At 38.0% G+C, this 16,909-nt stretch overlaps 1 protein-coding gene across 7 annotated transcripts in view; it reads right to left on the bottom strand.

Moving 5' to 3' along the window:
• The window catches only part of TENM1 (teneurin transmembrane protein 1), an 801,322-nt gene extending 784,970 nt beyond the window's left edge, over positions 1-16,352 (bottom strand). For 5 of the 7 annotated variants that reach the window (XM_082717244.1, XM_082717248.1, XM_082717250.1 and 2 more), the window contains exon 1: positions 15,669-16,352. The gene's annotated coding sequence lies outside the window, so the exon portion shown is untranslated. Of the gene's footprint in view, positions 1-15,500; positions 15,584-15,664 lie in introns of those variants that run through there. The other 2 variants (XM_082717245.1, XM_082717246.1) reach the window with 2 other exon arrangements.
• Positions 16,353-16,909: the final 557 nt, after the last annotated feature.

Raw genomic sequence — 16,909 nt, 5'->3', positions numbered from 1 at the left:
TAAAATTAACTATATGTCTTGATGGGCTACACTTGGTGCTGGGCAATAGGGCAGGAAATATGTCCTATAATAATCCCTACCATTTCACCCAACTTGAGAGATACATGTCTCTCTCTCTACATATACACACATGTGTTTGTGTGTATACATATTTTATTGACACAGAAGTGTTAACAATATATTGATAAATTTTTAAAAAGCACATTATAAAGTAATTACATGAGTCTGGCTTTAAAAAAGACATATATGTGGGCGCCTGGGTGGCTCAGTCGTTGGGCGTCTGCTTTCAGCTCAGGTCACAATCCCAGGGTCCTGGAATAGAATCCCACATTGGGCTCCCTACTCAGCAGGAAGCCTGCTTCTCCCTCTCCCACTCCCCTTGCTTGTGTTCTTTCTCTCTCTCTCTCTCTCTCTGTTAAATAAATAAATAAAATCTTTTAAAAAACAGACATATATGTATGTAATATATATATGATTTTTGTCTTTCTGTGTGTCCATACTTTCTAATTTTTCTATAACAAACATATATGACTCATACATAAAAAACTATGCTTTAAATTCTCCAAAAACCCATTTTAGGTGGGTGGGGAGATGGGAGACATAGGGAGTGAGGATGAAGGAGGGCACTTGTCATGATGAGCACTAGGTGTTGTATGGAAGTGTTAAATCACTATACTGTATACCAGAAACTAGTATTACATTGCACGTTAACTAATTGAAATATAAATTTGAGAAAATGAAACAAATTTAAAAAGGTTTCAAAAATCCATTTTAGAAAAGGCAGTATGGTGAATTAACACAAAAGAAAAAGGAAAACAAAAACTTTTAACTTTAGTATTCCAATATTTTATGATTGATATCAATTAACCTTATGGCCCCAATTTATCAATCAAGTATTCCCCAAACCTATTCTTTTTATATTGAGGCAAAATCTCAGTAATAAGGGCAAACAATTTAAAAATTTCTGCACAGTAAATCATGACAGAATATCTAAATGCAATTTTTAAAAAAATGTAGGTCAATAGCATTATTGTCACCTTTGACAAAGATCATCTATGTGAACTTGTAATGATAATAATAGAGTATTATATTAATACTAATGATCGCCATATCCAATATACTATATATATTATATAGTATATATAGTATAATATAATATAATATATATATTATTATATATACTATCATTCCTAATAGACTGAAGTAGTGCTCTTGATTAGTTGCAATCTAACTGCCTGATGTACATTTTTCATCACTGTTAATGTTGCTCAAAAAAGACATAGTTCTGCTCAAGTGTTCATGTGGTTCCATAACAGTGTTAAGTTAGAATCTTTCAAGGGAAGACATTTCAGAAAGTACTTAGATCTAGACTACAAAAAAGTATTTCTGGCTCTTTTGCCACATATACGAAAGCAAGTCTGTAGAAATTGGCTTCATACCCATCAGGGTGATTCTGCAAGGAGGTTAGCAAAAAATGCTTTAAAAAGTTTTGGCAGGTCTCATCATTAGAAATGATGATGAGCCACCCTATGCCTGGGTGGCTCAGTCACTAAATGTCTGCCTTCAGCTGGGGTCATCGTTCCAGGGTCTTGGGACTGAGCCCCACATCTGGGTTACATTCTCAGCAGGAAACCTGCTTCTCCCTCTTCCACTTCCCCCACTTGTGTTCCTCTCTCACCGTATCTCTCTCTGTCAAATAAATAAATAAAATCTAAATAAATAAATAAATAAATAAATAAACTGTCCTATATGGAGCATTTTGCCTCACTGAGATACACAGAGGACTGGGAAGCAAGAGGGCTTTGAAATGATTTAGCTCTTCTCTGCTCACTTCTCAAACTTCAAACTGGAGCCTTCAGGAAGATATCCTTCCCATTTATGACTAAAGAAGGCCAGTTCATACATAGATCTATATAAGATACCCCAAGTCATTTGCCATCACTTACCAGTTCAAACATGTACCACTTCCCTCACCTTTCACCTCTTTATTTCACTCAAGAATTCATTCCAAAAAAGAAACTGCTAACTGTCTTAATACTGCATGTGGGCCAGCTACCCTTTAGGAAAAAAAAAAAAGTAAGAAAGTTTGACAGGACCATCACTGAACACAACCAAATAATGCACACCAGAGGCAAAAACAGCAGGAGCCACAAATGTTAGAAATGCATGTCACACTATTGACTATTGGTTTTGAAAATAGGCTAGAGCCTGCAAGCAAAGTCCTAAAGTCAGATCTGAACAGCTCATTAAGAGTTCATCTAACTCACACTTTAATTAGTGCCACTGCCTCTTGTTTGGTCCTACATAGAGAATAATATTCTACATTCTTCAGTTCTCAGCCTCTTAAAATGAAACCATCATCTGATATTGGCTGTGGAGATGAAATGCATAAATTGAAGGTAAATGAATAAAAGAATTGTCTAAGAGTCTAGTTCAAAAAATACATCTATATATATGAACACACATTTATTAAAATATGCATACATGTGTGTATGGATAGATATCTTTCTCAGATGCACTTAAAAAGTGTTAACTCCTATTTGTTTAGGAAATGGGCCATTTTTTACTTGTTTTCAATAATTATTCAATTATATACTAATTATAACTCTAACAACTTATTAACACTTTCTGTTTTCAAGGGACTTTGGGCTGCATATAGGTCACACTTCATTTTACTAATGAGTATATCTTTACATTTTGCTACACATACTTCAAAAGCCCTATCATTTTTCTAATGGGACGTTTACCCAAGACCTTGTAGAAAATAATTGTGTTAATAGCAGAGACAGTTTCCCCATTACAATGATCAGTACTCTCAGACAATTAATGCTGCAGCACTCTGTATTGTCACTTTCTTCCTTGGGGCCTAGAGAACTTCTTGGTTTACATTATTGGCTGCAGCTTCTTTTTGTTCTGGAAATATGGGCATTTCTAATGATGAGACCTGCCAAAACTTGTCAATGCTATTTTTCTTCTCTTCCATTAGAGGGGACTGTGGCTGAATAGCCAAGCAATCTATAGTCTAACTTCACTTAATTGTTTTTACTACATGACATGAAGAAATATAGTGAGTAATCACTCCTGTTTTACATGAAGCAAATTGCTAGTGCTCTCCACAGCAATATGAAGTCTTAACTTGCCTAATCTCCCTTGAACATCTTGTTCAAATCCTGACAGGAAAACTCAGCATTCCTTGGTTCTCCAATGACTAAAGACTAGATTGGATCAGTAGATCTCAATTACTTTCCTTGTCGGTAGATCTCTTCAGAATGAAGCAGCCAGAGAACAGTTGGCCCCAGTTACAACTGGTATATTCCTCTCCCTCTAGCACCACCTCTCAAGGAGACCGGGTTTATCCTCTTTGTTATTTACTACCTAAACCTTACTTTTTTTTTTAATTTTATTCACTTGACAGAGAGAGATCACAAGCAGGCAGAGAGAGAGAGGAGGAAGCAGGCTCCCCGCTGAGCAGAGAGCCCGCTGTGGGGCTCAATCCCAGGACCCTGGGATCATGACCTGAGCTGAAGACAGAGGCTTAACCCACTGAGCCATCCAGGCGCCCCTAAACCTCACTTTTAAGGTTCAATATTTGTTTTTGTGTTTTTTGTTTCCTCTTTGTTTTGTAAATTTATTTTTCTTTTTAAAAAGATTTTATTAAGTGAGTTGTAGGAAATCAGAGGGGGAGATGAACCATGAGAGACTGTGAACTCTGAGAATCAAACTGAGGATTTTGGAGGGGAAGGGAGTTGAGGGGCTGGGAGAGCCTGGTGGTGGGTATTAAGGAGGGCATGTATTGCACGGAGCACTGGGTGTGGTACATAAACAATGAATCTTGGAACACTGAAAAAATAAAATTAAAAAAATAAAATAAATGTTATAAAAGGAAGATTTTATTTTTTTGTCAGAGAGATCATAATCAGGGGGAGCAGCAGGTAGAGGGGGAAACAGACACCTCATGAGCAGGAACCCATATGTGGGGCTCGATTCCAGGACCCTGGGATCATGACCTGAGCTGAAGGCAGACGCTTAACCGACTGGCCACTCAGATATGCTGTAAATGGATTTTTCTGCAATGAAAGTCATATAGACTTGCTGTAGAAAATCTGGGAAATAGAGAAGATATAAAGGAAAAAAAAAATCACCTAATACCCACCTCCCTCAAGGAGACATAATCACTTTTAGCACTATTGTGCATGGTTTTCCAGTCTTTTTTTTTTTTTTCCTTTCTTACATAGTGGGTAAATATAATTTTGTATCCTCTTTTAACACTTGATAGCATAACATAAACATTTTCCTTTTATCATAAAATATTTGCAAACATCATCTTTAATGGCCATAAAATATTACATTGTCTCGGTATACCATAAATCACTTAGCAATTCCCTTGTTGAACATTTAGGTTCCTTCATTTTTTTCCACTATTACAAATAATTTATGGTGAAAATCTTTGCAAATAAAGCTTTTTCTGTGCTTTGCATTATTTCTTTAGGACAAATTCTCAGAAGTAGAATTATTGGGTCAAATGGATATGAGCATTTTTGAGGCTTTTCCTTCAAACTGCCAAATATAGACCAACAAACATTTCATCATGTCCTTATATTCATGCATTTACTCAACCACTACTTATTAAATACCTACCATGTACCAGGCACTGTGTTAGGTGATACGAATAAGTAGTGAAGAAAACAGACATAAAAATCCATGCCCTCATAGAGCTAATATGCTAGTAGATTTGACAAATTATAAATAAACAAAAGTACAGTGGGATACCAGATAGTAACGAAAAGTATGAGGAAAAATAAAAGCATATAAAGGCATAGAAAATGAAGAATCATGACAGGACTCATTACATAAGATGGCCAAAGAAGGTCTCTATGATTAAAAAAATATTTGATCAAAGAGCTGAATGAAGCAGGAAAGTAAGCTTATAGAAATCTTGGAGAAAATTCATTTCAGGTAGTGGAAATGGCAAGTGCAAAGGCCCTGAGAAATAAAAAAGCATGGCGTGTTGGGAAAGTGTAACTAGAATGTTATGACCAAGTTTTGGTAGGGAAAATAGTAAGATGTGAGGCCCAATAGAGAACAAATCATGTAGGGTCTTGTAGACCATGGCAAAGATGTCTAAATTATTTTTAAAATTTTATTTTAAGTGTGAGAAGAAGGCAGCTATTGGAGGGAAAAGAGAGGGAAAATCAGAAGGTCTTATTTATGTTTTAAAAGGATCACCTTGGGTGCACCTGGGTGGCTCAGTGGGTTAAGCATCTGCCTTGGGCTCAGGTCATGATCCCAGCACCTTGTGATGGAGCCCTCTATCAAGTTACCAGGCTCTGAGCTCCCTGCTCAGCAGTAAGTCTACTTCTCCCTCCCCTTCCCGCCATCACCCCCATGCTCGCTCTCACACACTCAAATAAATAAATAAAATCTTTTAAAACAATAAATAAAAGGGTCACCCTGGCTGCTATGTGAAAAACTATGGAGGGGCAAAAATGTATGTAGGGGTACAATTAGGAGGCTATTTCAGTATCCTAGGTGAGAGATGATGGTGGTTTGGTCTAAGGTGTTAGTGATGAAGGAAGATAAAACGATTCAGACAGGATATAATCTGAAGGTATAGTCAACAACATTTGTTAATTGATTGGATGTCAGGTGTGAAAAAAGATGAATCAAGGACTCTGAGGTGTAGTACTTGAGCAAGCACACTTTGCATTACCCTACAAAACTAACAACAACAAAAAAACCCACCTTTGTATTTGTTTCTAATTTGCATTTATTTTTATTATTGAAGTTTGAGCTTTTTTCACATTTATTGGCCGTTTTTATTTTCTTGTGTGAATAATCTTTTCATGGTTTGTCTAGATGGCATTTATAAAATCCTTTCTTCCCTTAGCTTCTGTTTCACTATTTTCTGGTTTGCCTCTTACCTCTCTGACCTTAATGTGACTTCCCTGAAGGCTTCTCTTATTTCATCAACCTCTTAAATTGAGTGTTTCTTAAGATTTGACCCTTGCTTCTCTTCTTACTCTATAAACCCTCCCTAGGTTTATAGAACTCCCCTTCCTATTCCTATGATTTCGACTACTACACTGACCAATGACACACAAGTATCTACCTCCAGACTTCATCTTCAGATCTATAATTTCCTTCTGTTACAAACCATCTCCAACTGGATGTCTAGATAGTGTCTTACATTAAATAAATACAAACCTGACCTCATTAACCTCACCAAAACTTTTTCTTCTATGTTCCTAAATTGCTTAATGGCATTACCTAATTTTCCAAGTCAAAGTCGCTAAGTCACTCCTCCCTCTCTCTCACCCTCTAAATGTTTTCATTTCCCAAATTCCACTAAAGCTACCTTATAAGAGGCTCTCGAATTCTCCACTGCCCATCTATACTGTCACTGTCTTGGTTCTTATTCTCATAACTGCTCACAGTTGCAACAGAGACTCTCAATCTCTCAATGCTACTACTCTTAATCCACTTCAAACCATTCTTCCTACAATCTTTCTAAAAACCAAAGCTGGTGACCTCTCCCCACTTTAAAACCTTTCATCTAATTCCATAGACTCTGCTACAACATACTACATTGCATGAGTTTGGATAAATGGCAGGGAAACTACCATTCTCCAGTATAACTCTCCATACAGGAAAATCTTAATACATTCATTCACTCCACAAATATATACTAAGCATCTTCTGTGTGTCAGGCACATAGATTTAAAATAAGACATTAACCTTGACCTCCATTTCCCCATCTGGATAGGAAAAAAAATGAAACTCTACTACCCTGGGTAGGTGTTCTCCCTTGCTAATTTAGACTTGTGCCCTTTCACAATCCTTTCCCATATGAAATGTGGTTCACCATATTCTCTTAACTAAGCCAATTCAAATGACACATCCTTTACAAAACTATATCTACCTTTGATCTTCCAAAACATTCTCATTATTCCTCTTCTAGAGCATCGGTTACAAGATAACAATATATGCATATAGGTTTGTCTCCTCCATTAGAATCTAAGTTTTTAAAGTGTCCTTCTATCACTGGGTAAACAGAGGCTTTTTAAAAAGTTTTGGTGAATGAAGAAATGAAAAGACAAAGTTTTTTCTTCATGAAGATTGTTTTATGATGTATAATCTAACCCATGTAATACTGAAATCTTCAGGAAAAGAAGAGGGCAGTCCATAAGACCTAGAGAGTCTTCCATAGAAAAGACTTGAGACTTCAATACACATTGCCCTAGAAGTCTCTGTAATGTTGATTCTTTTTCTGCCTTTTCAACAACAAAGAAGTCCCAAGTATTTTGCTAAATATCTGGGACCAGTGTTCTCTCATTACATCTATTCCTGTTTTACACATTTCTTAAACATGTTTTATTCCATGTTTTACAGAAATATATTGCTGAAATTTAGTCTATTCTGTGTTGAAATGCCCTTAAAATATTTCCGTTGCACTGAATTCTCATTGTTTACATTAAAATTACCTCACTTTCTCAAGTTGTCCAATGTTTCATCAAGGCAGTATCTCAAATACGGGAAAAGAACAAAACAATGAAAAAAATGTAGCACCCTTGTGTTAACACTTCAGAGGTTTGAAACCAAAAATAAATGGTGTCACACCTAAGTGTTGACATTTTATTACACTAAACATGAAATCACAAACGCACCAACAACGTATGGATATGTGCACAGAGTACATCTGTAATAAAGAATAATAACCCAGGAAATTAGTGTATTATTTTAGCTTCTACCCAGGATCATTGAAAAAATGTATGAGCCAAAAACAATACAAAGAATAATATTTCACATTACATTTAGAATTCTCTAGGATACACATAAAGAAATGGTCAGATTTAGAAAAAGAATAAAAAGATTAATTGCTGCAAAAACTTAGTGTCTCAGAGCTTCCTTTTTCATAAACCTATGCACTACCTCAATTCTTAGAAAGAAAGAAAGAAAGAAAGAAAAGAGAAAGAGAAGGGGGAGAAAATGAGAGTGACTTTATTGTTATTTCAAGGCACTTAGATTTCTCAAATCTAAGCTATAGGCATCAATTGGCCAATCAACTGCACAGCCTTTTCCCTTAGAAGTCACTAGATCTCATTAGTGAAATTAATACTGTATTTCCAAAAGGAGTTTCTTATTTGACTTGCATAGCAATGATGTCAATGTTTTCCTACATTGTTTAAAGTTCTAAACATATAACCAGTCACAATCACAAAGATATATTCATTTCAAGTATAGAGTAAGGAAATAAGTGATGTATGTATTTGTGAATGATGCTTGTGAAATCCATGTCAAAAATGTACATATACTTTTTAATAAATATTCCTTTGGCAAAAAATCCCATCCCCTCACATATAAATACAAACATATTTTGGGGCTAGTTAATAGAGCAAGAGATCACACATCAATATCACTCAAATGCTTGCAATTTTAAGAAGAGCAGCTTTAAAAAAAGAAAATCATTAATGCTAAAGGGAGGTAATGCAAAGAGTATAAATTCAAAACGTTGATCAGAAACATTATGTTGATAGGAACTGAGTTAGCTAGGAACACTGCAGATTTAGAAGGCTTCCAGTCACCCTGTGGTTGTAGTGTATTTATGCACCTCTATATTTAAACACAGGTGGTAATTAGCAAGATTGAGACACCTTTAATAAGGCATCATCATAGGTGCAAAGGATGTGTAGCATAAGATGAGTTCATTATCAATAACTTCCCTGAATTAATCATCTCTTAGGGCATTTAATTTTAAATGTACCTGAAAAAACCTGGATCATTGAGATAGGCCATCTGCAGTATCTTTTTCTAATTTCTCTGAACAACTGAAGAGTTTTCTTAAAATGCCTATATACAGCTGGGACACAGAGATTATAATACCTAATAAACCAATTGACCATCTATTCTGGCATCTTCTGTTTGACAGGTGTCTAAGCCAGACAGAGGCATGAGAAGTAATATAACCACTTAGAATCCACCAATTAGGCAAAACCATGCAACTGGGAAATTTTCTTCTTGACCTTAGCTAATGATCAGATTTTCCCCGAAGTACACAATGTGCTTTTATTTTGGCTGCTTTAAAAATTCTCATTCAAACAGACAGCTAAAAACATTAAGCTGCAATTCTAAACATTAAAATGAAAATGGATTTCCTTTGATATAACCATATAGGGATTCTACTGCAAGTTTTATATATACAACTACATCAGCATCCCAAATATTCACAAAGCCTTACATTTAAATAGGAAAACAACTGAAAAGTAAATATACAGTAATTTCAAAAGGGAAACTGAGGTGTTAACAGCAGAACATTACTTGGATGAATAACTAAATTTCATTGATCAGATATTTAGAACCATTTAGATGACTGACTGCTATTGTACATCCAAATGCCAAGCATCTGCTGAAAGGCCAGAAGAAATGGACATGATACAGAAGAAGAACACAGAGAGGTACTAGGAAATCTACATATTCAATGATGATGATTGCATTTTTCATGTTTTACTCAGGTATTTTCATATCACACTAATATGGCTTACGTAACAAAAATAAACCACTGAACAAAATATATGCAATTCAATATCCCACAAATCAATACCAATATCATCAATATTCCCTAAAATATAAAAATGTAAATACTATTTTTCTTATTTTTTTCTATTTTTAAATCACTACCTTATTCTATCATTAATAATTCTGCCTAGGATATTTATATTTTGAAATTCTGGTCACTTATTCTAGTGACGTATAAATATAGATTTTCCTTCTTTTCTCACCACGAAAATCCTTTTGGGGAATCGCTCTTTCTTAGCCATAATATAGAAATTTTTTTATAGCCATAAATTCACAGGAAAAAATATTAGTTTATCAGGACCCATAACTGATAATATTGCAAAAGGCTTAACATGGATTGCAATTCAGCTCATATTAGAGTTTGTGATTCCAAAATTCAATTTTGTAAGTCATAATCAGCCACAAAAATGTTACAACAGAATATGAGAAACATTAAACGGCAATTTCCTCATTGTTGACTACTTATCAAGTGACAACTTAGTCAATTAAAATTAGAACAATCAGTATGCTTTATGGTGACGGGTAAAATGAGTGTTTTACAGATTTCAAATAAATGTTTTCAAATCCATTTGGTCTCTGTAATAAAAAAAAACAAGTGGGGCATAGATATTTTAATAAAATAGTTTTTATATTTGGAAAGGAAAAATAACCAGTCCTACTGGAATATTCAAGCATCATTTATATTTAACTTTACTATGATCACTAACTAGGTTTCTTTAAAGTCTACAAAATCATTATTTGAAAGAACATATTTTTCAATATAATAGCTATTATGAAACTATTTTGCAGCTGTAAATGTCCTCATAGAATTAAAATGCTCTGCAGCACACATAAATACCAACAGGAATGCACAAATCAAGACTCTATTTCTGTGATTATTTTGAAAGAACTGCTTGAGTAGGGGACAAAAAGGGTAAGCGGTAAGATCTTCAGGAAAATGACAAAGATGGCACTGATTTTTGTTCTGCGTAATCATTTATTGCTCGCAAATTCAATTCCCCCAGCCTTTTACGGTTACTTTCAGGGACCAACAGGCTGGCATGAAATTAAATTAACAAGCAGGTTCCCATCCTGAATTAGTGACTCCCAGCTGTCTGTCCCGTCTAGTTTCCATGGCAGTGGAAGAATCGGTGGAAAATGAGGTGCAGAAAATTTTAAGAAGCTAACATATCAAACTCTTTAAGTTGATTTCTTTAAACTGATGAATCAGTAGTGGGGGCGTAGGGGGGAGATAGAATTGAAGCTAAAGTTTTTAATTTCCTGGCTTGTTGAAAAGGCCAGTGTGTTTCTGTTTTGTAATTGCTAAGGGATACAAGCAACATCTTACACATTTCATAGAAGGCTGTATATTTAGGATGGCATACAAGTCATTATGTATTTTATAGTAATCCAAGAGTGTATAAGGTACTCTACATTATTTTAAAGTATTTAATTTTATTTTTGCTTTCTGTTTTGGGCATGGATATTAAGATTCATCAGCCTGTTAAGTGACTCCAAACATCCAGAGACTAAGTAAAAAATTCTCTCAACCAACCAGATGTTTGTTTGCATCACCCCAAACAGCTAGATGGTTGACGGAACTTTTCACTCACATATTTGAGACAGCGCCATAGAAACCTGTCATAAGCACCCAGAAAAAAAAATACTAATCTTGGCACATACCTACAAAAACACAGGTATGAGGGCTCAGAGTAAGACCTTCACTGGGGGTGATCTACCAATATAAAAAGAGAGTATTTAACACATTTTCCTATTTCCATTTTCCACTTAACTTCTCCACTCATACAGTTAGAGTAGGGTGGGAACGGAAAACCCAATATTTCAGAATCATTACATCACATTGAAAACATCATCCAAGAGGTAGTGGTTAGTTGGCATATACGCATGTTTCACCATATGCTATTGTTTACCAAAAGTGGAGGCTTGGACAGGAAGTCAAAGTCGGATTTTTTTTAAAAATTGTAAATTATCCAAGATTATACTTCCAGGTCTAGAAATGAGTCCTAAAGTTACATAAGAATTTAACAGGCTTTATTTATCAAACTCTAAATTATTATTTTTTAAATATTAGGGATCCAACATCAACTGTAAAAATATTTACTATCTCCAATTAAAACTAGTTTGCTTTGATTGTACACAAAAATGTTAGCAGTCCAAGTGATATAAATATTATTATACAATAATTTTCAGTTTATGCTATCAAATTCCAATTTCCTCAGCCTTACTTTTCATGGGTTCCAAATGTAAGCAGTTTTTTTGGTCTTGCTAAATTGTACCTCCATGCATCTAGCAATTTACAAAATCCTTATACATTATATAATTTTCATAACAGAGTACCACATACTGAAGAGACACCTATGGTTGGACTATCAAGGTTATTGGAATAATCAAAAGCTGTGTGAACCCTTTTCTAGCATTCATCTGGTCAAACTAAGCACAGTTCTAGCTGGTGATATTTATTTGATATTTACTTTCCTCAGTTCTAAAACAAATTAATGGAAAACAGAAAGAAATAGAAATAATATATTAAGCCAGGATAACAGAAAGAAAGAGAAATAACGTATTAACCCAGGATTCAGAATGTTTTACCTTTCATGGGAAAGAAAAATAATAGTAATCTACCTTCAATACAGTGATTTAACCTAATACACAGAGCCTGCAGATGATTTAAAGCACTTATTGTATATGGAAACAGTTCTGAAATTTGATTCTTCTTAATTTTTTATAATCAGCACCTACATTCCCAGCTATGGATATATACTGTTGATCAGAATTGCTAAATACTCCTTTTTACAATATTCATCATTTAATTTACCTGTAGTTGTGCTCAAACCTTTATTCCAAATGGTAAATGAAGGGAAGCTTCTTTTCTTTTTAAGTGTGCATGGATTACTACTTTTGAGGGTAAACTGACAGGAATTTTTAAAAATATAGAATTTTAATAAAATTATTATACATGTTTTACGTATGATGCATGACATTCTTCAGAGATAGCGTGTGTGTGTGTGTGAGAGAGAGAGAGAGAGCAAGAGAGAGAAAGAGCAAGGGGAAGAAAAAATAGGTGAGTACTATAAAAGATTTATTTGTATTAAAAAAATGATGAGTATGCTAAGCACTGGTCTTCTATTGACCTCAGGTCAGTCAGTAAGTGGGTAAATAAATAAATAAATAGTTTAGGAAACCTTAGGGGATTTATTAGTCATAATCTATACTAAGCACTTAGTAACTAAAAACTGAAACTGATGAACATTTGGGAAAAGCAAGCTTCAAGCAAAAATTACATGGATTCTAACGGCTATCTCTAACAGAATAGAAAAAAAATTTGTTATGTTAATTAGTACTGAACCTTCTTACCACTTCTAAGTTTTTAAGATTGACATGGAAAATGTTCAGAAGCAATGTGCCAAAAGAATATTTTGCAGTTTGATCATTTAAAGTATTATTGTACAGAATAAACTTATACTGAGCTGTTCTGCTTCAGCAAGAGTCTTTGTATTAAAGGCTTCAGAAAGGTACAATGACTATAAAGGAAACTATGATTATGTCAGTGTTATTTACACATATGATAGCTGAATTGAAACAATGAGACTTCTAGGGTATTTGTACTCGGATGGACGTTGAATTAGGCCTTTGAATGAGACCGTAATTACATATAATCTGATTTTACTTTTTAACACTCCTAAATGTTTGAATATTTGGAGTCTTGCTTAATCACCCTTACAGCACAATGATTCTACAAAGCCTTCTTTCCTTCAGCCTCATTACATATTATGTTCATAACTGGGACCTAGAACTAATGGCAAATACTAATTCATGTATTAAAAATATTCATTTTTCTACTGTGTCTGGCATTGTTCTGGGGACTAGACTCTGTTAGTTTTATTATGCAAATGTCAAAATCTCTTTGTAGAGTTGTTTTCCAGAAACACCTGTTTATCAAAAATATTCTGGGGGACAATCTGAGCACTTTCAACTAACATTTAAAGCATGGATTCATTTTGGAAATTACCTGAACCTCTCTTCAAATGTATCTTGTGACTTTTATTATCATTAAAATGTTCCAACATTAGTTGAATATATTTGAAAGCTTTGAACTACCTTCAAAAACAAACCAACTCTGCAATAGTAAATAAGTTAATACATCACCCCGAAAAGTCTTATAAACTTCGACCAAAATGGCAAAACTAAGATTCTGCTTTTCCAGTTATTTACTTTAAGAGGCATACTATGTCTTATAAAAATTCATTTCCCCCACATTGCAGATGTGAAAAGCAAAGAGGGGGTGTTTAACAAATAAGCAAATACTGGGTAATCATGGAGCATAATGTAAAGCTGTGGCTCTACTTTTAATAATAATAATAATAAAATGCCTTTCCTTCTTAGACTGTACTCTTTCTTGGCAGCACTTAAGTACCCTATGCTCCAAATTGAAAGTCTTTGGACTAAGAAGATAAACCAGGATATTTTAGCCAAAAGATAATAATAGAGCAGACATCTGCAATGTCTTCCCCGAACAGGTTAAGAATAGGGGCTGATTCTCACAGTATAGTGTACCTGGTTTGTTAGTTGTAATCATAGAACAACAATCTAAAATTCAAGGAAGCTGTCTGTGACCCTTACCACAAACGCGATCAACTAAATGTTAATCAAACAGTACCTATTAGAGTCCACTGGGGTATTTCATTTCCTTTTGGTTTCTAAAACCGAATGGCTACTAATTGCCCTTCCATAGCACCAGTAACTTCTTTTCGTATTTCTTTGGGCCACCCAAAACACACCTCGGGATCAACATTCCAGGGCGAAAAAAACCCGGGAAAGTTGAGGCGACTCCTGACCAGCTGCTTCATATTGAAAATGTGGAGTTTTTCTATACCTATTAGCATATCGCCAATAGCAGTGATGCAGATCTGCTAACCAGAAGCTGCCGACAGTAAGCGGGAGCTGCAAACCAGCCCTCGCCCCCGCCCCTACTCTCCTGGTGTCGAAATAGATGTCGAGACAACATCTACTAGTGGAGGGAGATCGTCTGTCTCTGCAATTGTAAACAACTGGCTGCACTGGGTTTGCTGAAATGTTTAAATATACTCCTGACTGCAAACACATCCACTCACCAAGTCGCGCTAACAGTCTCCCTTCACCACCTCTAGGAAAAGCATCCTAAAACTGAATTGTCAATCTGCCGGTTGTGGAGTGGAAGGAAGTGAGGTTACATTTCTCCAGGCATGCCTAGAGGGTACTTGGCGCTCCGCAGTTGTACCGGCCGCTAATAGATTCCCGGGATGTAATGCAAAAAACCCACACACAAACCCGCGCAGCTGAGCGCGTGGTTAAAGCCAAAACCGACGGCTCCCCGAACACCGACTACTGCGTAATGATTGTCTCTTTTGACAAAGATTGAGGTATAGGGAGGACGCACCGGGTGGGGCCCCAAACGGTGTAGGTTAGAAGGGGGTTCTAGAGTTCCCCCTGCCCCGAATCTGGGCTCCCCGCGTTAAGGTTCAAAGAGAAATTCAGAAGCAAACAGGTACTAAAGTGCGTCCTAGCCCCTAGGCATCTTCTCTCGGAGAGGGCACTAGCGGGACCCAAGTGGTCGAGCCCCGAGCGAACGCTCCAGGTGGGAGGGATGCCGGAGGAGAGGCGCCCTTGTCTCTTCTCGGACCAAGCCCCCCCTTTCCCAGCGTCCAGGTCCACTTGTTAGAGCGCCCCGGCTCTGCGCAAGAGCCAAGGCGAGGGCCCCCCTTTTACAACCAAAGGAGTTGGTTGGCAAAAGTGTCGCCTGTAAAGCCCAGCAAGCCCCCGAAAGCAGCGCCCCCAGGGCCCATTGGAAGCTTGAACTGCGAACAAGGCCGACCTCCCACCTCTCCCGGGTGGTCCAGAGCCCCGGGCCAGGCGGAGACCCAGAGAAGAAGGAGCTAAGGTTCTGCTACCTCGGGCAGGACTCCCAGCGCGGACACAGCCCACGGTTCACAACCCGGTGCAGCCATCCTTCGCCTGCAGCCTCGGGGCGAAGTTCGCCCGAGTCCTTGGGGTGGGAGGTGGGGGTGGGGGCCTCGAGCCAGAGGGAAGGAGATGAGGGCGGGGAGAAACGCACCTACCTAGTCCAGGCGCAAGTTTCGGTGGCGTCCCCAGGTGCGGTCCTCCGCCCCCTCGCCAGGTGCTCAGCCCCGCCGGGCGCAGCCGGTGCCTGGGACTTCAGGCGTCTCAGCCGGTTCCTGCGGGAAATGACTGTAAATCCACATTACTGTTCGAGCTGCCGCTTGGGCCCCCGCATCGCTCTCCTCTGGCTGGCGGCGGCGGTGCTCCCAGCCGGCGGCCGCCGGGGGCAGGGACCGAACCTGGCTATTGCCGCGCCAGCGGACGATCCCTGCCAAGAGGCTGCTTGCTCCCGGGGTCGTGTGTGTGTGTGTGTGTGTGTGTGTGTGTGAGAGAGAGAGAGAGAGAGAGAGAGAGTGTGTGTGTGTGTGTGTGTGTGTATACGCGTGTGCGTGTCCGTGAAAGAGATAGTGTGCGTGTGTGTGCGAGCAGAAGGGGTGAGCTCAGCCCCCGGGGCACTCGGAGGTGAACTCCGGGCTAAGCCGGAGCCCGCCGCGCTCCCGGGTGCGGGGCGTCTGCACGGCTGATGGCTGTGCTGATGTTGCCGTGGCCACCGCCGCCGCGCTCTAAGGCTGGTAGCGGTGGTGCAAAAAATGTTTCTCCGCTACTAGAGACCAAAAAACCTGCCCTGTCTACTGAGCATGCCCGGTTTGACAGCTCTACAGCCGAGGATTTTTTTTTCCCTTTTCCCCAAGACTCCAGGTTTTAGCCGCAGCTGAGATGAGGGAAGGAGGAGGAGCTGGAGGAGGAGGAGGACTGAGGGAGCAGGTAACCGGCAGAGGAAAGGAAGTGGAGATGAGAAAGATCAGGGTGTCAGAGGATGGAGAGAAGGAAGGAGAAAGCTGGAGATGGGAACACAGGAAAGAAATATGGATCAACTAAATTCAGATTTTGTACCACAATAAGTTCCTGGCCAGGGGACTCTCATGACTAGATTTTTTTTTTTTTTTTTAACCCTCGAGGGTTAGGTGAGGTAGGGGTTTCTGAGGAGCGTTTGTCATCCCCAAGATAAGCCTGGGACAGTGTTTCACAGTCATGACATACACAAATGCGCGTGCACACCACACACACACACACACACACACACACACACACACACAAAGGAGCGTGTTCTCCGCGGCGCTGTGTAAAGCCTCAGGACTGATAGAAAGAATGTGAAGTCTTTTGCCAGTATAACTTTGGAGGGGGGGGGGGGAAGAAGAAAGAAAAGAAAAGAAAAAAGAAAAAAAGCGAGCAAGCGAGA

The sequence above is a fragment of the Mustela nivalis genome, assembly GCF_964662115.1.
Source record: "Mustela nivalis genome assembly, chromosome: X".
Lineage (NCBI taxonomy): Eukaryota > Metazoa > Chordata > Mammalia > Carnivora > Mustelidae > Mustela > Mustela nivalis.
This window is presented reverse-complemented; position numbering and strand designations above follow the sequence as displayed.